This window comes from Phaenicophaeus curvirostris, chromosome 8 (assembly GCF_032191515.1).
Source record: "Phaenicophaeus curvirostris isolate KB17595 chromosome 8, BPBGC_Pcur_1.0, whole genome shotgun sequence".
In the NCBI taxonomy this organism is placed as follows: Eukaryota; Metazoa; Chordata; class Aves; order Cuculiformes; family Cuculidae; genus Phaenicophaeus; species Phaenicophaeus curvirostris.
In genome coordinates, this window is record NC_091399.1 from 17574260 (window position 1) to 17595835 (window position 21576).

The 21576-nt window shown below is 43.5% G+C and overlaps 1 protein-coding gene across 3 annotated transcripts in view; it reads left to right on the forward strand.

Moving 5' to 3' along the window:
- Positions 1–5993: 5993 nt before the first annotated feature.
- RABGAP1L (RAB GTPase activating protein 1 like) overlaps positions 5994–21576 on the forward strand; it is a 248130-nt gene continuing 232547 nt past the window's right edge. For 2 of the 3 annotated variants that reach the window (XM_069862587.1, XM_069862588.1), the window contains exon 1: positions 19854–19994. The gene's annotated coding sequence lies outside the window, so the exon portion shown is untranslated. Of the gene's footprint in view, positions 6013–19853; positions 19995–21576 lie in introns of those variants that run through there. The other variant, XM_069862589.1, reaches the window with a different exon arrangement.

Consider the following 21576-nt stretch of genomic DNA (forward strand, 5'->3'; position numbering starts at 1 on the left):
AGTCACTTGCTTTTCTGGGTTTGAAAGCTCACTCCAGCAGGGCGATCAATATATTAGGCTACAGTGTTAAAACATAGTGTACAGACCCGAGGCAAGGTCCCTAGGATAATGCTGGTGCCTAAGCTGTGGGAGAAAGAGACCACAGCAAGATCAGTTATAAACTCTGATTAAAGTTCCGTTTCAAATTTGGAAATTCCAATTTAACAAGAACGATACAGCCACACAAAAAGTTGGTGGGACTGTGCTATCCAAACAAGTTGCACAGCAGAATATGCACAAATACACGTGTAAATATGTTTTCCCAGCATTCCTGCCCCCCAAGTTTGGTGGGTTTGTTCTGAATTATATTCTTCCTGTTATTTACAGGGATAGCCTTAATCACCTCCTTACTAGGAATTTTCCTTCACGCCTGTTTTCAGGCCTCCCCAGGGGTTCCCTGGTTTCCGATACAGACAGCTCTCTGGCGGTGGCAGAAGGACCTCGGGAGATGCCTCGTCAGAACACAGCCTGGACAACCTCAGCTTTCCATTAGCTGTCAGGGAAGGTTAATTGGAATTCCCTTTATCGAGACCAATACTTACACGCGGGCTCTGTAGAGGTCAATTAATATACATGGACTTTATAGCTCCATTGAAGTGTGCAACTGGATTCTTTTATCACCACCTGTCCAGCAATATTACGCTTCAGCTCCCCATAGTGGATAATGTGGGAGAGGCCTGGCGTTGATTTTTTTTTCCTGGGTGGATTTTAAAAGAAGTGCTTTTTCTTTTGTTTTTTCTCAATGTATGGATCCTCTACAGCTTCAGGATTTTTATTAGACCCAACAGGATATTAGGAAGGTGAGGATTTAAGTATGGTAAAAAAGAAATTCTCATTAAGCATTTTAGCTTGAGAGTTCATTTTGCAGCAAAAAATTACCACTGTTATCAAACAGATGGGCTGGTGTGTGTGTTCACTTCTCTTGTGGTCATACAGACTGCTTGCTTTACACAAATTCTCATTATTTTCTAAGCTGTACATTCACAAGTCTTTGACTTTTCAGATGTCCAACTGAACCTTTCACTCATACTTGAGTGTGATTCAGGTCAAGATGTCCAGACTTGCAGTAGTTCTTTATGTTCTCCACTGAGCTCTCTCTAATTTAAAAAGGGTGCCCAAATCTGACAACTGTTCTTCACCAAAAGCCTTTTTGAGCTCAGTGGAGTGGAAGAATTATTTCACTGCTCATGTTGGACAATCTTTTTTTACATTTCAGTAAAGCAGTCCTATTTTTTGCAACATCAAATCATTGTTGACTCATTTAATGTTTGCGAACTGCTGTGAACCAGGATTTCTTTCCGTATAGTAACTGTTTGTCTCCGGCTTACCTTTTTGCAGTCAATTATTCCCATTTATACGTAATAGTTTCTTGCCTTATTGAATTACATCCTATTTACTTCAGCTCTTTGTTCCAACTCATCATGATTTGTTCAGTTCTAATTACATCTTCCAAAATGCTTGCAGCTTTCACCTGAGCAGGGCATCTTCCACAAACACAAGAAGAATATTCTCTATCCTATTGCATCACAGAAGCAGTCCAGGACTCGGGATGTAAGCATGTGGAGGTCTTACTTGTTACGAACTTCTTATTTGATTGTGAATCACTTCACACTACTGCCAAGTGCCATTTTCTAACCATTTCATGTAATTTTTGTGAGCCAATGCTCTTCTGTCCTTCTTAAGAGAGTATTAGATCATCACAAGCCTTGCTGAAGTTAAGATTCCATGATCTGATTTTGCAATGTTACCATTTATTATTAATCTTGTGATCCAAGGCCTTATGTAGAATTTGCACCAGTGTTATGCCTGATGCAAAGTAAAGCTGGCTGGCCTGTGATTCCCATTCTTTTATTTCTTTTTTAAAGGTGAGCACTATTTCCTTTTTCCTGGTCTTACAAAACCTCAGCTATCTTTTCTGACTTCCTAAAGGCAGTTGTTAATATTATAGCATTGCGATTGCTTAGCCATTTCACTGAATAAGTTGGCTGAAACTTACCTGGTGCGTGACTTTTGGAGGCATGTGTCTTTTTGAACAGATTCTGTTTCTTTCCCTAGTTCAGCTTGATCATTTTGTTTTTACGTTGCTGATGTTAATCGTAGGCCATCTGGTCATGACTGACCTTTTGGAGAAGAACTAAGCAAAATATCTGAGGCTCTGGTCTTGCTCACCAACCTGAGAGCAATTCAATTCTTCCACAGTCACCTTCCGCAACAGATTTTTGTTGTTCTCCTCTGAGGCTCTTCCATAGTTTTGGCTCATTTTGCATGTTAACCCTTCTGGATTTCCTCTGCATATTGCAACAATCACTTTATTGTCAGTTTTAATAATTTACCCTAGATTCTGCTCTTTTCAAAAGGTGCAAGCCACACAGTTTAGACATAGCCAGAATCCTGTCCTGCTGACTTTCTTCCTCGGTGCCACGGTCTGTTTGTGGCCTTCGTGTTGCATCTAGAAGAACTGGCATACTTCCCAGAGTGTCCTTTTCCTTATGTTTGCTACAGTGGGATTTGGTACTCAAACTGCGAGTTTATTGAAACTTACTTTCTTCAAGTTCATTGGTTTGATTTTCCATCCTTCCCTTTTTAGGAGTCATTAACTGGCTTAATGATCGCCGTCACCCATATAGTATCCAGGATTCCTTTCTGAGTAGGTACCTCACTATTCCAGGTTTCATCATCACCAGTTCCTATGCTCTGGAGGATTGTATTCAAATTAAAACATCAAGCACGTGGTCTTTTTCATTTGTTGCTAATGGATCTTTGCCATGACACTGTTCTTTTACTTTCCAGCTGGCCACTTACTCGGCACTGGTGAGACCTCTTCTTGAATCCTGTGTTCAGTTCTGGCCCCTCATCACAAGAAGGGTGTTGAGGCTCTGGAGTGAGTCCAGAGAAGAGCAACGAAGCTGGTGAAGGGGCTGGAGAACAGGCCTTATGAGGAACGGCTGAGAGAGCTGGGGGTGTTTAGCCTGGAGAAGAGGAGACTGAGGGGAGACCTCATTGCTCTCTCCAACTACCTGAAAGGAGGTTGTAGAGAGGAGGGAGCTGGGCTCTTCTCCCAAGTGACAGGGGACAGGACGAGAGGGAATGGCCTCAAGCTCTGCCAGGGGAGGTTCGGGCTGGACATTAGGAAAAAATATTTTACAGAAAGGGTCATTGGGCACTGGAACAGACTGCCCAGGGAGGTGGTTGAGTCACCTTCCCTGGAGGGGTTTAAGGGATGGGTGGACAAGGCGCTGAGGGACATAGTTTAGTGTTTGCTAGGAATGGTTGGACTTGATGATCCGGTAGGTCTCTTCCAACCTGGTGATTCTATGATTCTATGATTATCTAAACATTTTCACTATCTCTGTACCTTATGTTCCTTTTCTCCTACCTATGCTGCCTGAACAAACTCTACATTTCCGTAGTAATAACCAGTTATGACAATTTATTCATGATTTTGGTCACAAATATAGCGATGTTGAGTTCCTCCTGTTTACTACCCTTGTTCTTAGATAAGCGTGCAGCACCCAAGTACAATGCCAGGGAAACTTTTTCCTTACTATTCCTCTGTTGGAACAGCCAGTGAAATCGTTCTCCTCCTCCCCCTTAAATTTTCTTCATTCCCCTTGCTTTTGTGGTTTATCTGAACCCTGTGGTGTGATAAAAATAATCTGAAGACAATGTAATTTACACCAGCTGCAGGCAATGTGGAAAGATAAGAAACAGGGACAGTTGGGGGACTGGCGTGGCGTAGAGCTGGCCAAGCGATCCTGCTTTGCTGTTCTCTGGGAAGCGCTCTCTGTTCTCTGCAGCAGGAGCAGCCATGGAGAGGAGGCGGGTGGCCTCCGCGTGTTTCAACACCTGCATTCCAACAGGAGCTGTGGGAGCAGACCTGCTGCCTCGCTGTCCTCGTGAGGAGTGTGGCGTTCCCAGCTCTCGGTTCTGGTGACAGCACAGCCAGGTACAGCCAAGCGCCCGCACAGGCAATCCAGCTGTCTGTCACAAAGCAAGAGTTATGTTATTTAAGGCTGTGGTCTAAGCTTTTGCTGATCCACATCTGAAACGGAACACAGAAACGCTGTGTAAATTCTGTGGTTAATTTAAATACGATTTGTTTCACGCACAAGGCAAAAAAGAGAGAGATGCAGCCAACCGGAGAACCTCTAATTATTTAAACATAAACAACGCTGATATTTATTTAAACCTACACATCTATTTGCTGTTTAAATATTTGTTTAACTGTCTAGCACCACTGTAGATAAGTAACCGCTGACTGAGACCAGGGTAGGAGCGCAAGGCAGTTGTGTTTAGGGAGCACTGCAATTCCTGGGTCCCTCCCAGGGTCTCTCAGACACGGCAACGAGCTGGGACACATGGAGGTGAGCAGATTGCTCCTGAAGGGGGTGGAGAGATGTTTCAGTGAATCAAGCAATAGTTTGGGTTGGAAGTGTCCTCAAAGCCCATCCAGTCCCACCTCCTGCCATGGGCAGGGACACCTCCCACTGGATCAGGGTGATCCAAGCCCCATCCAACCTGGCCTGGGACACCTCCAGGGATGTGGCAGCAGCGGCTTCCCTGGGCAACCTGGGCCAGGGCATCACCCTTATTGTGAAGAATTTCTTCCTAACGTCTATTCTAAATCTTCCCCCTTCCAATTTAAAGCCATTACCCCTCGTCCTATCGCTCCATGCCCTCGTGAAAAGTCCCTCCCCAGCTTTCCTGGAGCCCCTTAAGAGTTAATTGATAAGTTTTGCTGCAGCTTGTTTGTGTGTTTAATTACCGTGTCCTATAAATCTGTCTTGTATCAAGAGACCGTCTTGATAGGGTCCATCACTTGCAGAGCATCTCCGGACACGGATAAACACCTTGAAAGTATAAATGCCCTGAAAGAATGAACACTCTTAGACTTGCAAGAATTTATTGATATGCTTAGTTGTCTCGTGAGATGTAGCTGGTTTAGGTCAGGAGATAACCTGAAGGAAGTCTCTAAACATGGTTGGATAACCTTTGAGGTTTAACAAGGCCAAATGCCGGGTCCTGCACTTGGGGCACAACAACCCTGTGCAGTGCTACAGACCAGGGGAAGTCTGGCTGGAAACTGCCTGGAGGAGAAGGACCTGGGGGTGTTGGTTGACAGGGACTGAACATGAGCCAGCAGTGGCCCAGATGGCCAAGAAGGCCAATGGCATCTTGGCTTGGATCAGAAATGGCGTGGCCAGCAGGTCCAGGGAGGTTCTTCTCCCTCTGGACTCGGCCCTGGTGAGACTGCTCCTCGAATCCTGTGTTCAGCCCTGGCCCCTCACCACAAGAAGGATGTTGAGGCTCTGGAGCGAGTCCAGAGAAGAGCAATGAGGCTGGTGAGGGGGCTGGAGAACAGGCCTTATGAGGAACGGCTGAGAGAGCTGGGGGTGTTTAGCCTGGAGAAGAGGAGGCTGAGGGGAGACCTCATTGCTCTCTACAACTCCCTGAAAGGAGGTTGTGGAGAGGAGGGAGCTGGGCTCTTCTCCCAAGTGACAGGGGACAGGACGAGAGGGAATGGCCTCAAGCTCTGCCAGGGGAGGTTTAGGCTCGACATTAGGAAAAAATGTTTCATGGAAAGGGTCATTGGGCACTGGAACAGGCTGCCCAGGGAGGGGGTTGAGTCCCCTTCCCTGGAGGGGTTTAAGGCGCGGGTGGACGAGGTGCTGAGGGACATGGTTTAGTGTTTGATAGGAATGGTTGGACTCGATGATCCGGTGGGTCTCTTCCAACCTGGTTGTTCTGTGATTCTGTGAACCTAGAAAAATAAAAGAGCCTTTCTCCTCCTCCTCTTCCTCCTCCCTCTCCTCTTTCCGGAGGAGGAGGAGAGGGAGGAAGAAGAGGAGGGGGAGGAGGAGAGGGAGGAGGAGGAGCAGGACGGGGAGGAGGAGGAGGAGGAGGAGCTTGAGTCCTTCGGCCGTGAGGCGGCTGCGCGGAGAGAGCTGCCCTGGGGCGGCGGGGACGGCGCCGGTGAGAGGGGGGAACGGGGGGAAGAGGGAGGAGGAGGGAGAGGGAGGAAGAGGAGGGGGGGAGGAAGAAGAGGGAAGAGTAGGAGGGGGAGGAAAAGGAAGAGAAGGAGGGGGAGGAGGAGGAGGGGGAGGAAGAAGAGAAGGAGGGAGGAAAAGAGGAGGAGGAGGGGGAGGAAGAAGAGGAGGGGGAGGACGAAGAGGAGGAGGAGGGGAGGACGAAGAGGATGAGGAGGGGAGGAAGAAGAGGAGGAGGAGGGGGGAGGAAGAAGAGGAGGAGTGGGGGAGAAAGAAGAGGAGGAGTGGGGGAGAAAGAAAAGGAGGGGGAGGAAGGAGAGAAGGAGGGGGAGGAAGGAGAGAAGGAGGGGAGAGGATGAAGAGGAGGGGGTATGAAGAGGAGAAGGAGGGGGGAGGATGAAGAGGAGGGGGTATGAAGAGGAGAAGGAGGGGGGAGGATGAAGAGGAGAAGGGAGAGGAAGAAGAGGAGGAAGGGGGAGGGGGCAGGAGAGGGAGAGGAAGAAGGGGGGGCATGAAGGGAGGGTGTGAAAAAGAGGAGGTGGGGAGGAAGAAGAGGAGGCAGAGGCGTCTGTGTCCCTTGCGGGGCTCCCCGTGTCCCCCCCACGGAGAGGGGAGCTGCGAAACCCAAGTTGTTTTCGTGGTGAGGGCAGGGCGAGGGCTCTGGGAGCATTCGCCTCCCCTTCCTCCTCCTCTTCCCGAGGAAAAGTGAAGTCACTTCCCAAGATCCCAAACTAAAGTGCGCTCCTCGCCCTGTCCCGTCTGCCTGGCTCGGTCTCAGCCACATTTGGGGTGCTCTGCGCATTCGCTTTAGGTTTTTCTTCTCTGGTTTTAATGTTTTTCCATCCCTCCTTCCACAATCGGGTCCTCCCTCCCTGTGATCTGGTACAGAAATCCTTGTCTTTAGGTATTCTCTGTCTTTAGGTCTTTGAAAACTGGCAGAAACCATCTCCACCGGGTACAGTTCTTGGCTCTAAATTTTTTAAGCGTGGCATGTACTTTGCTCTCGCTGTCAATCTCTCAAAGCCGTGTCGTTCGGGTTGCTTGCTGGTGTTGTAAATAAATCACAACTCGCCGTGTTTCACAGCTGCGTGTGTGTACACATCCCCTCTTTTGTGTAAAAGGGGGGCAAAAAGAGGTTTGAAATGTCAGCTCTTTAAAACGAATCTAGCAACAAGTAAGAAGTCCCTTGCATAGCCTGTCGGTGACTTCTCAAGTGAAGCTTTGGAGAAGGGCAGCTGTCCTTGCTGTCTCCAAAAAGTCATCGTGGTGATGTTTAGGCAACAGTTTCTTATTGCTTTCAATTCAAGGGAGGTACGTGGCTTTCTTTTTTTTTTTCCCGGATCTCTTGGTGTAGGTGGCCATCCGGAGTGCCCGTCAGACTGGCTCGTGCTTCTCGTCTTAAGGGGATTTACTGGGGGTGTAAGATCAGTTCTCAAAGTCACATCTGTGTCTGCGTTTCAAGTAGGATTGCAGCCAGCAGCATTTCTTAATGTGGCTTATACGGGATGCTAATTAACAGGTTATTTTGCTGTTTAAACTTGAAGGGACTACAAATATTACACCCAGTAAGCACAAATTCACTGCGGTGTTGGAAGGGCCATTATTGGAAGTACTGCAGTGTTTTCTTTAGGATCCTTACAACGAAATATGTTGCTTGGGTAAAAGTAGCATCTAGTCCTCTAAAAGGTGATGCGCAGGTTAGGATTTGGTAATGTCAATAAGGGGATTGCAAAGTGATCCGAGGCATAACGTGGCTTTCTGCAGGAACCGAGTTCTTCTGCGTTTGAAGACAGTCCGAGTTGTGGCTGCTCCTTCCCCTGTCGCTGGTGAGATTTGCACAGCCAGGAAGTGAGTCGAGAGGACGACTCTGGTCAAAGTGTAGTGCTTTTATGTCTATTTTTTTCCTCCCTGAGTTACATTTTGGTTAGAACAACTTCCTGAACCAGCTCGCTTGCCTGGTTGCGTGGATGTTGTCTCTGGCCAGGAGTGTGTTGGAAAGGAGGAGGGCATGGGCCTGCCTGCGCTCCTGGTGCAGCCGCGCGTGCTGTGGTGGGCGATACGCTCACCGGGCTCGTGGTTTTATGGTCAGTAAGTTAATTTAAGGAGGCACAGCTGCTACAAGAGGCTACCTCATGTTTTCGACTGGCTCATGCCGTTCGCGATGAAGGTAGCAAAGGGCAGTAAGGGTGGTAGGGGCTCTTTTTCCATCGGTGCTGCCTTACTTTGATCATAACGTTGTGGTGTAATTTGCCTTTATTTTCTTTCAGCAACACTGCAGGGACTACTGCTTTTTAAGAGCCACCTCTGTTGCCCTTCCCTGTGTCGACAGAAGCAGCTCTGTTTCCTGCTCCATCCTTTGCATGCCCTTTCCTCCCTTTAAACTTTTTGTTGATTGTTTAATTTAATTCCAAGGAACAATCTTGGTGCTAAGGGGCATGGTTTAGTGTTTGATAGGAATGGTTGGACTCGATGATCCAGTGGGTCTTTTCCAACCTGGTTATTCTATGATTCTATTCTATGATTCTATGATAATCTGGGGCTCTGGGATTCAACAGTAATTTAAAAATAATCAGCTGTATATTGTTATTACCTCTGCTGTGAATGGCAGGCTGTTTCAAACTTGACTGACCTTAGTAATTACACACCTTCTGATTTCGAGTCTAGATTAATTTGTCATTGGATAACACCCATTCTGTGTACCCAGTGAATTGATAGGTTATGTTGGCACTTTTGGTCTTGGCGTGAAAAGCAGCAGTACTCCCTGACACATATTTTCATCCATTTTTTTGTGTGCAACACCGAACATTTCTTTTCCCCTGTGACCACTGACTGTGCTCATCTTTCCTGTAACTGCTCTCAGTTTCTCCCCACGTGTTTAAGTTTTGAGCTTCTAAGTGAAAACTTAAATGGATCTTTTGGATATTAACACTGAGCTTCATAGAGGTGTCCTTTTAATGGGCATTAAGATGTTTGCAAGAGTGTTTTCATAGGATGTGTTTTTTGAAATGCAGCCTCGGTCTTGCTCTGCTCTGCACCAGTACAGCTGTTACGTTGTTGTAACCTGGATTGCTGAAGGGATTCTTCCATTTGTCACAGTCTTGGTTCTTAAGCAAAGCCTGACATGTTTGGAAGGAGCTTGGAATTATTTCCCTTTGTCTGTATTCTTGACTTTAACAAGGAACCTACACAATCTATAGATTATCAGAAAATACCTCTGGGGTTTTTAAGGTGTTTACTTAATTTTGTTATTAGAGATATTCCAAGAGGGGACTTCGTGAAGCTGAGACACAAAAAGGAGTTACTTAGGGGTGTGTGTGTCCCTGTTTGTGAGCAGTATAGAATGGAATAAATTGTTTTCAAAAACCTGCTTGGTTAAATAGATTACTCTGAAAGACAAGTAAGGCCCTTGTGGAAAAGCCTCTGCTGGCACTTTTTATTCTTTGGAAAGAGTTAGCAGAGGCTGAGGTCTTACTAATAATTTTTTAAGTGGACAGAGGAAAATTTAGGTTTTGCCACAAAGTGAGATGGGTCCCAGCCCTCTGTTTTCCTACTCTCATCATTCCTGAAACACAAATCAAGGTATCAAGGAAGGTATAGGGCTTTTTAGGTCAAGTAAGCTTAAAAGTGTAAAATTATTGTGGTGCTGAAAGCTTACATTCCCTAGTTGTGGGGGAAGCGTGGTGGTACAAAGGGAAGGAGTTCTAAAGGTAAGTAGGTAAGAGGAGTTTACGTTTTTGTGTAGAGTTTTGGTTGTGCACTGACTGTGTGTATGGGACGACTGAAGTTTTCTAAGAGAGGGTTGGAAGTACTAAACTCGATGCAAAAATTAATGAAACCCGCAGTGCATAAACGATTCGGAACTCAGCGTGAAATGTTTGAATGAAAGGTGTAAATTCTTTGTCAGCAAGCGGTAAGCACTTCCAAGCTCTTGTCCTGTCTGAAATGTAGGGTGTGACTTGTACCATGGTGCCAAGGAGACAGAACAATGGGAAAAATGAACCACACCTGTTTTTTTTTTCTCCTTCATAACTAAAGGAATTAACTCCAGGTGGAAGTGTTTCATACCTTTTTAGTGTATGCCCTGCCTTTTTTTGTGCTGTGCTGCTAAAATGGAGATGTTGGTATTTAGCACCAAGGTGGTTGAATTACCATTTTACTAATGCAGTCTGTATTTAAGTGCTTTCAGTTGAAATTAATTTTATGTTTTTATGTTGATGCTTAAATCCATTTTAGAAATCACTGGAAGAAACCCAAATTTTGGGAATTGAACCATTTAAAAATGAATAGCGGAGGGATAATTTATTTCATGCGTTCATTCGACCCCTCAGTTATTATCTCTGAATTTTACATTTCTCAGTCATTCAAGAAGAAAAGGGAAGACTTACTGAGTTATAGTCTGCGCGCACAGTTTGAAACCAAGTTCTTAGTTGGTTTAAACCCTCTGCAAGTGCTTGAGGTTAACTGGTTTAAACGTTGTGACTTGTGCTGATGCGCTTGTGTTGTCTTCACGTACAAAATACACAAATTTATGTGTTGGACGAAATCTATGGATCTCAGCAAAATCACTGCTTAATTTCAGAAAATAAAAAAGCACAATAACAGCTTGCACGCAAAACAGTGGCACAAATTAAAACCGTCTTACTTATGCTGAAGTAGTTGATAACAAGATTCTAGATCTCTGCAAAGTGCAGTAAATCAAGTCGAAATATCTAAACGGAATTACTTTGGACTGTTTTACACTGAAGACACTTCAGAAAGTGCATGTTAGTATAGCATTTGTAATAAAACTATCCAGAAATACCTGGGGGCATGCCACCATTACAGCAGCGCGAGGCAGTACCGCTAGGTTTTACTGAAGAGAAAAGCATTTCTGTGCATTTCAGGGCCACTACGTTTAAAATAAAATATTGCTGAGGAGAAGATGGAGGTGCATTTCTAGTTAAATTAAAAAAAAACGTACAATTAAAGTACCGATTTCCCTAGACGGTACCGAATATTATCGACATTAACCAGCAATTAGCTCACACTGAAAGCCAATCCTTAAAATAAGACACTCCAACTCTCACTCTCTTTGCTTTCCAAAAGGGAAAATAAGGTTATCTTATCAAATGCATGGAGAACTACAAGCACAGCAGCATCTGCTTCCTGCCTTCCTTCTTTCTTTTCACAGCAAGCACTGAGAAAGGCGTTTGTTGCCACCTTCCCATCCTTTCCACTCCTGCCACCGACCCACTGCAGGATGCTGGAAGCCCAATGGTAACGCAGAAATCATACTCAGCCTTCAAGATCCTCCTCTAGATTCAGTCGCTGCCTGAAACTGCGTTCGAACTGACAACGCTCGTATTCTTAAAAATACCTTTCACTTGTCTGTCTTTCTGCCCTTTGCCCCTTTCTTTCCTGCTTAGAAATCACATGGGAGATACTAAGGATTTGGGCAATTAAGCCAGGGAATTGTCCACCTTCGTTAGTAACGAGCTTACCCGTTGAAGAGTTTGTCAGCAGCTTAATATAAAACAAAAGATAAAATTTGAAAGGCAAATGTGCAGGCTGCAATTTTACCATTAACTACCGTGCTTATTCAGCATCGTTTTGCACAGAAACGTAACTCAAATAGCTGTTTACTATACTAGAAATCAATTCAAAACTCCCAAATATGCTAAAAATCCTGTTTCAATACTAAAGGGACACCAAGACCTATTTAGACAGAAAAACCAGAGCAGTAATGACACACCTGAGCTTAGAACCAAAGTTTTATCTCAGCAACGTGAAGACAACACAAGCGCATCAGCACAACAACACAAATTTGGGTATTTTGTACGCATCTTGTATACAGATTCTTGCAGTTACACTTAACGATGAGGTGAGAAACCATATTGTATTGTTTTAAACACCTTTTCCCCAGCAAGAGCTTATTCGGTGATTTCATAGACCTGTCTAGGTTAGCCTGAGGCTTACACCAAATGTGATCAATGGGAGTCGTTTGATTTAATAAACATGATGCATAAGATCCAGATAATGGTGGCCTGGCCCAGAGGCTGAGGTAATTAAAAATAATAAATTCTGAGCTGTTTTTTTTTTTTGAGCCCAGTGATAGTTTCACTGTGAGAAGGAGCTAAAAAGTCTTTTTGTCATCATGTTTTTAAGATAGAATTTATCCTTTAAAGCAGTTCTGCTTACCAGACTTGATTGCTGGAAAAAAGCTGCAAAAACAAACCAAAAACTTTCTTTGGCAGCCCTACGTTAATTTAAGTACCAGAACCCTTTCTTTCTTGTAATCATTGGTTGCAGGTGGCTTTTTATGAGCCTTTCCTGTAACACCTTGACATGTACTTATTCGCACTTTCAAGGAATTTCTAAAATAAGAACGTAAATTAGAGAGATCAAATGATCTTGTCTGTCTTTTGATTGCACGGGGCCTAATTTTTTTAAGTTAGTTTTTTCTTTAACTTTTAGGAATTAAAATAAATACTGATATTGTGGATATCTTGACATGAAAAGAAGAGAAAATATGTCTTGGAAAAAGGGATGCATGTTCTTTTTATTTTTCATTTCCCTTTTCAGGTAGTGTGTGGAGGAGATACTGAGCTTAAGAAATTCTTGTGTGTTCCAGGGCTTGGTATGAAAATTGTTTATTAATTGAATTAACAGGCTTTTGTTTAGGGGTTAGTTGATGTTTTAAAACTGCTTTTCCAAACATCAGTTCTTCCTTGAATTACAGAATGGATTGGGACTAATTTGATGAGAGAAGCTGATCACACAGGGAAATCTTCTCGAAGAACACACTGTCATTAAAAGAAAAGTTCTCTTCCAGTTAAGTAAGACTGGAATTATTGCTCAGTATGTGTCTGTCAGACTTTCATATGTGCATCTCGGTGATTTGCGTGTTGAGGGAAAGCCTTGGCTTTTGCCTCTTGATCGGTGACATCAGCAAATTGTTTTGATTCTGCAGCCTGTAAGTGGAAAAAGCAGAAAATGAAGGAAAATCTTTTTATGGTTTTCTTCTGATGCCCTTAGGTGAATAGGTTGGTACCTTGGAACCAGATATATCTGATTACGTACAGACCTGTTCTTGCCAATGGAAGATCCTTTTTCTATAAAGGAAACAGTTTTATCCTCTTGTATGAACTTCCATTCTCCATTTTCTAAAACCTCTCAAGGCCCTTGGAATTAGCAATAGAGATGCGTCACAGAATATATTTACTAAAACTTGCCTAGGAATGTGGAATGCCAGCAGATTAGTTCTGGCATGCAGTGGTGTTAAGAGTTTACTGGTCAAATAACAATTAGAATGCTAATTGAGCTGCTGTGCTTCATGCAATCATGCATAAGACTAAGAAGGACAGTGGTGACAAAGAAGATCATTTAGTGTGGCTTTTAATTGCCGTGTTCACCTTTCTGTAGTTCTCAATTTCAAACAATTATCTTAACTTGCACGAGTTTTTACTTTCCAGTTAATCTGGGTCTTTGTGATTTCTTTCTCCATCTTTTCATGTTGTATCTAAATATTTAAATTTTTAATTGACAGGTTAAGATGTTGACATGGATCCTAAAGAATTCAAAGTGCATCATTTGTGTGGAAGTATTTATTTTCAACAAGCTTGGTTTAATTTATGTTATAAAGGGAATGTTTTTCTTCCTTGTGAAGTCTTGGGTACATTGTTAATACTGGACAGTTCTGATACAAAAGCAGTAGAATTCTAGGTGACTGTCAAATTAAAATTCATCGTCCTTGTCATTTTGGAAAGTCTGTAGCTGAATAATACTAGCAAATGTCTGGTGTGGTTTTTCATTTACAACTCGTGATTGCGCTTGACAACTCCTAGAATAAAAAACTCAAGATTAAGAAAAATAACTAAAGAAGATGAGATGAGAAACTTGAGAAACTGTCAGCCTCTGGCCTGGACAGGCGCACACTCTCCTGGGTGGAAAACTGGTTGGCTGGAGGGCCCAGAGAGTGGTGGGAAATGGTGTGAATTCCAGCTGGAGGCCAGTGACAAGTGGGGTTCCCCAGGGCTCAGTGCTGGGTCCAGCCCTGTTCAGTGTCTTCATCAATGATCTGGATGAAGGCATCGAATGCACCCTTAGCAAGTTTGCGGACGACACTAAGCTGGGTGGAAGTGTTGATCTGCTGGAGGGTCGGGAGGCTCTACAAAGGGATCTGAACAGGCTGGACCGCTGGGCAGAGTCCAATGGCATGAGGTTTAACAAGGCCAAATGCCAGGTCCTGCACTTGGGGCACAACAACCCTAAGCAGTGCTACAGACTAGGAGAAGTCTGGCTGGAAAGCTGCCTGGAGGAGAGGGACCTGGGGGTGTTGGTTGGCAGCCGACTGAATATGAGCCAGCAGTGGCCCAGGTGGCCAAGAAGGCCAATGGCATCTTGGCTTGGATCAGAAACGGCGTGGCCAGCAGGTCCAGGGAGGTTCTTCTCCCTCTGGACTCGGCCCTGGTGAGACCGCTCCTCGAATCCTGTGTTCAGCTCTGGCCCCTCCCCACAAGAAGGATGTTGAGGCTCTGGAGCGAGTCCAGAGAAGAGCAACGATGCTGGGGAAGGGGCTGGAGAACAGGCCTTATGAGGAACGGCTGAGAGAGCTGGGGGTATTTGGCCTGGAGAAGAGGAGGCTGAGGAGAGACCTCATTGCTCTCTCCAACTCCCTGAAAGGAGGTTGTGGAGAGGAGGGAGCTGGGCTCTTCTCCCAAGTGATGGGACAGGACAAGAGGGAATGGCCTCAAGCTCCACCAGGGGAGGTTTAGGCTGAACATTAGGAAAAAATGTTTCATGGAAAGGGTCACTGGGCACTGGCAGAGGCTGCCCAGGGAGGGGGTTGAGTCACCTTCCCTGGAGATGTTTAATGCACGGGTGGATGAGGTGCTGAGGGGCATGGTTTAGTGTTTGATAGGAATGGTTGGACTCGATGATCTGGTGTGTCTCTTCCAACCTGGTGATTCTATGATTCTATGAGAAGGGGGCACGAGACCTTGCCTTGTGCAGCCCGGAGTGCAGCGCTGGACTGACTGCAGTTGAACAGCTTTGGAGAAACACTGAGAAATAGCAACCTTGTTTTCTGTGGTTGGGAGGATGGAGGCAGTTCTGTGGCTAAAGGCAAAACCTTGCCATTTCAAGTTAAATCTGCAAAACCTGATATTCCTAAAATGCACATTGCAAATCTCAAGATAACAATTGTTGTGGCTCCCAAGGCTGGCTCTGGGGAACACGGATTTTGCCAGCCTTGAAGGTAGTTGGAGGCTGGCAATGAACCACCATTTCTCTTGTGTTTGCTGGGGTTGGAAGTGGCACTTTATAAGGCACTCGTTTGGCAAGGAGAAGGATCGGCTCCCCGCATCACTGCTGCCTTGTGTCACGCTGCTGTGCCGTATGGTCTCTTCGGCCTTACAGCATGTGATTCCTGTTGGAAATTATAGCTTGTAGAGAAAATACCTGGTGTATTTAATGGAGAGGGGTTGTTCCATTGGCTAAATTAGATCAATGCTGTTATTTTTACTGTTAAGGAATAAGGGTTTTTTGTGGTTTTTTTTTTTTTTAATAAGATGCACACAAAGACTGATAACCATCTCTTGAGTAGCTGAAGCCGTCTTATTTACTCTTATTTGTTAGGTGTACTTTTGGAAGGGTATAGGGAAGGGCGAGGTTTTTCTTTTGATTTGTAGAATATAAAATATGTTTTATTAAGTTGTTTAAACACTAGTTGTATCGACTAGTGTCACTCCTGCTTGTAAACAGCATTAATTAATATGTGTCAGCCAGAGGCACATATGGTAGTATGTTCTATTCTTCACCAAAGTTGCTTATGCCACTACCTACCAGTCTCAGGCCTGAATAATGGTTTAAGTAATTGTTAAAAAGAATCATGGAATCGTAGAATAACTAGGTTGGAAGAGACCCACCGGATCATCGAGTCCAACCATTAATCCCCCTGACCTTATTCTTAACTCTGTTTTGTCTGGGGTTTAGCTTGACCTCCGTGTCTCTTATTTGCTCAAACTGCACAAATAAAAAGAGAGGGAGTACGCAACCTGATGGAGGTGCTACCTTTGTAGCTAGCATCTTCTCTTGTATTCCGTCACTCACCTGGGCTGGTATTTCGTCACGCGTTCATGATGCTTCTTCCACCCAATATGTGCAGTCAAGATCAAGGGAGTTGTTTTGGTTTTAAACCTGCTTCTCATCTTCTTTAATGCCTTTGACTTGCAGGCATTGATGGTCTCTGCTGAGGAGGAGGGATGGTGCTTCTCCCTTTGGCCATAAATGTCAGCCACTTGCTTGCCTGAGTCACGCTTTGGTTAAGTACCAACTGCATGCCTACCGTTCCTCCAGAAGGGCTCCTCACCCTGCTCATCTTAAAGTTAAAATAAATAGAACCAGTATTTTCCCTGAGTGACTTCAACCTAAGAATCTGTATAATTTTTAAGTGGTTCAGTGGTTTGTGTAATCCAGAGGTTCAAGTCAGGAAAGCTGTTTCTCTCCTTTATAATAAGTGTCTCAGTATTCATAATGGGATGTGTTTAAGAAGGACTGTTTAGAATTTATTGGAGGAGAAGGCCATGTAGTGTGTTTTTGAAGGAGAGAAAGCATTTTCTTGTTTATGTAGTTCTCTTTTGATTCTGTTTTCCTTAATTTGTTATTCCTTGGCTACGAGATTGATGCATAAGTGCAGTCTGCAAGCCCTCGGTATCCAGGCAGCCAGTACAACAATTAAAAACAGTTTGCCATCCATGAACAGACTAATTATTTGCCGTGCCTATATAGTAGGTGTTTGCTTTCATAGAGGAGACAGGATTGCCAAAAGAAGCAATGTGGTTACTTTTTAATTGCGGAGCTTTTGTTTGTTTTGTTGTTTTTTTTGTTTTGTTTTTTTAGTTTTTTTTTCCCTTCAGAAAGACTTCTGTTCCTAACTTTGCTTTCCTGGGAATTAGAAGAATTCTTATATACCTACACGTACATGTATTTTAAAATATAGCGATACAGCAGACATCCCTGTATTAGGTTGATTTTAATCTTGGAAAAGAGTATCAGTAAGCCAAGCAAATGCTTGTTAGTTTGGTTTTCCTCCATGTGTTTTACGTAGTCTTTCACTGCCAGAGTTAAGGTGCTGGGAAACAATTTATGAGTAATCAAACAGCAGCCAGTATGAACGTACAGACTTAGCTTCTTATATAAAGATTATATTAAAGATTATAAAGGAGAAGTTCAGATAAAGGATAAAATCATAGTGCTGTTGTTGTCAGTGAGATTTAAACAAATGGATTTTATGACACCTGGATTTAAACAAATGGATTTTATGCAGATTTTCTTCTGCATGTGTCCACTCAATCAATAGAGACAAGGCTTTTGGAGATGAGCCGTACTAATTCAACATGCAATATGTTGAGGAACTTTATAAGATCGTTTAGTTTTCTGGTGAGAAAGCATTGGAAAGCCAAAGCTGTGCGTATTTGAAGCAGAGGCTAGGGAAGTTTTTGACCCTCTTAAAAGTGAGGTGCTGTGGTGGAGACTCTGTTATGTGTGTGTATCAGTGTCCAGCTCACAGTTCCCTAAGCAGCAGCTAAGAATGGAACCGCATCACTTCAGTAAACTAGAAATTTGAGTTGGGTCGTGTCTGAGATTACAAATTCAGTTGTCATGTGTTGTGTTGTGTTTCAAAAAAAGAGAATAAGCCATGCTTTTCAGTGTACATTGGCACTCCAGATGTCCGTTAGCAGAAGATGAATCTCTGCATAGCCGTATTGGATGTTCCCCTTTCGAAAGGTCCCGGGGATTTTCTTGAGGAATTTTAGTTCTGAAAATAGGTAAAACGTGTTTATCGGTGTCTTATTTGAGGTTTGAGATCATCGGGCAAACCATGTGGCTTTGAAAGCCTCTTTGATACAGGATGCAATTTTGTTTGTATGAGTAAAGAAAGTATGAATTCTCCTGCTCATGATTGCCTTCTTTCAAGAAGCTTCCTTTTAAAATATGTTTCTTGCTTCTTACTGCATATAGGTAGATCATCTTACCTGTTTTTTGTCTTTTTGTGGCTCTACATTCTATCAGATTTTTTTGTTGTTGTTTGTAATGCTGAAAAAAAAGAATTTATTTTCTGAACCAACAGTGACCTTGATTGGCAACTTAGAAGTATTTGCTGAACACAAAGAGGAAGAAAACCCAGAAATGTCTGATAACTGCTTCAGACGACTGGTTTGTGTAAAAAGTGGTGATGATCAGTTTGATGAGGAAGTCTTTGAGTCTTATCAGGCCTGCAAAGCATCTGCCTTCTGGGATGTCTGTGGCTCTGCCTTTGATTCTTTTTCTCTCTGAGTGTTGCCCACAGTGCCCTGTCCTGAGCTGCTCTGCCCTGCAATCCCATGGGCACGCATCACCACCGAGGTGTTTGTGTTTTCGTACGGGAGGGGGTATTGTGAGCCTGGATGCAATACAAAATACACAGAAAAGTTAAGGAGAGAAGTCATTAGGAGCGTTTCTATCCTGTGTTCCTTACTCTGATTCAGTGCTGAATCCACCTGGGGCTTCCTGGATGGCAGTTCAACTTTCCTTGTTCTTCAACCTAGGCTGGTTTATCGAGAGAGCTGCAGTGGACCGGGGATGCCGTTCTGGAACGAAGTGGAGTAGCTGCTAGGTTTGGGTGTCCTAAAGCTTAGTCCTGTACGTGTAGTAAATTAGAGTTTCCAGCCCCAGGACATCTATGTTGCAAGGAGCGTGGCTTCGTTAGCTTTTATCCAGGGTTTTGTATTAAAAAAAAAACCAAACCAAACACTGGGAACTGAAGCGTAGCAGAGAGACCAAGTGACTTGACCGAAAAAGCACAATAAAGCTCACAGAGAAAAGCAGCGGCTTGCAGAATCCCTACAGCTTAAGATATTTTTCAGAGCAAGATCCATCTTGTTCCTCTTTTAAAACTAGGTAAATCTGATTAATTCCTTTCTATGTCCTCTGGTCTGAAAATCTGTTTTTCAGAGAGCCTTTTTCTGAAATTGTTTTTTTTTTAAAACTGCCAATCCTTTTGTCGTGGTAGGATTTATTTAGCTGAGTTCAGAAAAATGCCCTCCTCTATGTTTGTTGCTGGGTTTTGCGTTTTTTTCTGTGTTGTATTGTTCATCAAAGTGTGGAGAAAAAATTTTCTTCTCTGTAGGGAAGAACATGATGGTTGAAGGTCCTTCTTTTGTCGAAATGATTTCCTTGCGGTAGTAGCACAAACTTCCCAGTATTTCTTACTGCAAAAAGAACTTTTAAAGCATAATTTATTGTTTCTGAAGGCGTTACTGGAAGAGCAGTTCTCACTCTTGGCTCTGGTGCTTTAGGAAGCTACCATCTGGTCTGAGGTTTCCATCCTTGGAGCGGTGTTGGCGGAACAGAAGGTGTATTCACACCTTGGCCACGTTTGTTCATGTGGAACCAAACCTCACTAGCAGCTTCAGCTAAATGTGTGGACCGAGGTGCGCTGTGTTTGCTGACATTGCTGTCCCTGACTGTCAGCTCCTTTCCTCTAGGAACTGCCCTCCCAGGAACCTTGAACCAATAAAGACCGTGCTAAACCTCTTCCAGCAGTGTTCTGAAGCAGCCTTCAGTGCCAGGATTGTCTGCCGTGAACTTCAGGGAATAAACTTGACATGACTGCAGGCTGTTCAACTGTCTGTGTGTCCTGACTAACACAGCCACGAATAAATTCTTCTGTTCTTAAACTTTCAGCTTTTCATTAGAAAAGACAATTAAAAAAAAAAATTTACTTGTGAGTTTAGTAGTAGCAACCTGTTCTTAGATTTTGTACGAATCCAATAGGTGACACTGTCATTTGTTTTTTACCTTTTGTAGGAGAAGAGGGAGTTTGAGTGTGAAACTTGGTGATGAGTAAAAAAGGAGTATAATGACACAAGGGAAGTGACATAACCATCTCCTGACTGGAGGTGACTGGAAAGTCCAGAATGCACGGGCCCCTTTTCTTCTTACTAAAGGGTAAGAAAACCCTTCAGATGTTCTACTCCTTCCCTTAATGTGTGATTCTCGCGGGGAGGTTTTTATTCTTTTTTTGCTGCTTTTCCTCAAAAGTGCTTAGCTGAATTATTAGATCACGTGCCTTTAAAAGGTAAAAATAGAAACTTTTCCCCTCTAAGGAGCTTACTGCTTAAGATGCTATAAATTTCAATAATCTTTATGATGTTATACTCTGACGTGACCTTTACTCAAGCTGTTTAATTTGAAAAATGACTTGATCGTGATTTTTGCTCCTTAGCTTGTCTCTGGCATTAAGAACTGGTTTTGATCAAAGACTGATCATTAAATACTGTGTGTGAAGCTTCTGCTTTTTAAATAGCACGTGACTGGAACAGGGAAGGAAGTGAAAAGCTGGTTCTCTCTGAGGTTCTCACTTGTAATACACGTTTTCTATGACCAGTCTAGAGCTTTGGGTGAAATGGGATAGAGGGTGTTCACTTGAGTGATGCTGACGGCAGGTTGGAGTAGGCTGTGATGGAAAGCTGGAGTTATGGGCCCTGGGGTGGTCATTTATCCAGCTGACATAGTTGCATATGGAAAAAGGTGTGTGTGTCTGCACTGCATGTGGTGGTTTAAGCTGATGGCGAAGACAAGCTTGGAGTGTGTGCTTAAAGAATCTAAAGGACACTAAATGTAGTTGCAAGAATGTGTATGGCAGGCTTTTAACTATCTGATCTGAATGAGAAGCTCCTTGCAGTCATCTAGCGTTTGTAGTATGTCATTTGCCTTTAAGATTAAAGTTTAGGAAGTAGGAATTCTCTTAAGCTGCCTTTATCCACACGGGGCAAGAATGAATATTTTGTACCTTACTTTGCTTCTCTAGCTGTATTATCATAATTTGCTTCCCTTTGGCATTGCAGGTGTTACATTTTCTCTGGTTTTATTACAAAAATATTGCTACAAAAACCTTTTCGTAGCTCACAATGTGCCTATCAGTTCTCACTTTGCTGCAGAAAGAAGAATGGATGATGCGCTAATGTGAGCAGCATCCATTCATCTTTTTATAATTAAAACAGTAGAACTATCTTATATTTGAGTTCCTGTGTTATTCTTCTGTAAGTAAGCACAAAAAAGAAATGTATATAGACTGAACTACACAAAAATTGTTGAAGCAGCATATCCTGTGATCCCTCCTTTCTGCAAATGTGCTAGAAATAGTGGTGAGAATTCATCTCTGTCATCTTCAGTAAGTCCAGCGATATTTGGTATAGGGTGGGACGGAGAAAGGCTGCTGGCAGACCAGACCTGTGCTGCTGATGTGACTGACAGTCGTCCTCTGCTCTTTTCTCTGGTGGTGTAGCTGCAGAGCTAATGGTTACTCAGGATGTGCTGTCTTCGGGGAGCATAACGTTATGTCCTTTCATCAGCTTCAAGCAGTTCTATAATAACGGATCTTATCTTTTTGTGTTGAGGATTTACTTTGAAACTGATATTAATTTGGAGCTGTTTGCTGTTCATTACAAATAATGCATGTGAGAAACGCTTATTCACTGGTAAAATACTGAAAGGACAAAATCTTTGAAGCAAAGACAATAGGATTTTT